Here is a 1,627-nt window from a genome sequence, read left to right as displayed (position 1 = left end):
CGGCCGTCCTACAATCTAAGTTAGATGCCCTCAATCTCACACAAATGATCAAGGAACCTACCAGGTACAACCCAAAATCCGTAAACATTGGCACCCTCATAGATATCATTCTGACCAACTTGCCCTCTAAATCACCTTTGCTGTTTTCAACCAGGATCTCATTGCCTGCGTCTGTTCTGGGTCAAATGACCACCGCATCACTGTCAAACGCTCCCTAAAACACTTCTGCGAGCAGGCCTTTCTATTCGACCTGATCTGGGTATCCTGGAAGGATATTGACCTCATCCCGTCAGTAGAGGATGCCAGGTTGTTCTTTAAAAGTGCTTTCCTCACCATCTTAAGTAATCATGCCCATTTCAGAAAGGCTAGCTTTTTCAAACAGAGATCTGTATCCTGCAGCACTAATTCCAAAAACCTTTGGGACACTGTAAAGTCCATGAAAAATAAGAGCACCTGCTCCTAGCTGCCCACTGCACTGAGGCTAGGAAACACTGTCACCACCGATAAATCCAAGATAATTGAGAATTTCAATAAGCATTTCTCTATGGCTGGCCATGCTTCCGCCTGGCTACCCCGGCCAACAGCTCTGCACTCCCTGCAGCAACTGGCCCAAGCCCCCCCCTGCTTCTCCTTCACCCAAATCCAGACAGCTGATGTTCTGATAGAGCTGCGAAATCTGGATCCCTACAAATCAGCTGGGCTAGACAATCTGGACTCTCTCTTCCTAAAATGATCCGCCTCCATCGTTGCAACCCCTGTTATTAGTCTGTTCAACCTTTATTTCGTATCATCTGAGAATCCTAAAGATTGTAAAGTGGCCGCGGTCATCCCCTTCTTCAAAGCGAGAGACACTCTAGACCCAAACTGTTACAGACCTATATCCATCCTGCCCTGCCTTTCTAAAGTCTTCGAAAGCTAAGTGTACTAACAGATCACCAACCATTTCGAATCCCACCGTACCTTCTCCACTATGCAATCCGGTTTCTGAGCTGGTCACGGGTCCATCTCAGCCACGCTCAAGGTCCTAAACGATATCATAACCGCCATGGATAAAATACAGTACTGTGCAGCCATCTTCATCGATCTGGCCGAGACTTTCGACTCTGTCAATCACTGCATTCTTATCGGCAGACTCAAGAGCTTTTGCTTATCAAATGACTGCCTCGCCTGGTTCACCCACCACTTCTCCGAGTTCAGTGTGTCAAATCGGAGGGCCTGTTGTCCGGACCTCTGGCAGTCTCTATGGGGGTGCCACAGGGTTCAATTCCCGGGCCGACTCTTTTCTCTATATATCAATGATGTCGCTCTTGCTACGGATGATAATTTGATCCACCTCTACGTAGACGACATCATTCTGTATACATCTGGCCCTTCTTTGGACACTGTCAAACTCCCAAACGTGCTTCAATGCCATACAACACTCCTTCCATGGCCTCCAACTGCTCTTAAATGCAAGTAAAACTAAATGCATGCTCTTCGCCTGCCCGCCCGACTAGCATCACTACTCTGGACAGTTCTGACTTAGAGTATGTGGACAACTATGAATACCTAGGTGTCTGGTTAGACTGTAAACTCTCCTTCCAGACTCATATTAAGCATCTCCAATCCAAAATTAAATCTAGAATTG

The sequence above is a fragment of the Oncorhynchus gorbuscha genome, linkage group LG12 (assembly GCF_021184085.1).
Source record: "Oncorhynchus gorbuscha isolate QuinsamMale2020 ecotype Even-year linkage group LG12, OgorEven_v1.0, whole genome shotgun sequence".
Lineage (NCBI taxonomy): Eukaryota > Metazoa > Chordata > Actinopteri > Salmoniformes > Salmonidae > Oncorhynchus > Oncorhynchus gorbuscha.
The sequence above is the reverse complement of the archived record's forward strand: the minus strand, read 5'-3'. Positions refer to the sequence as shown.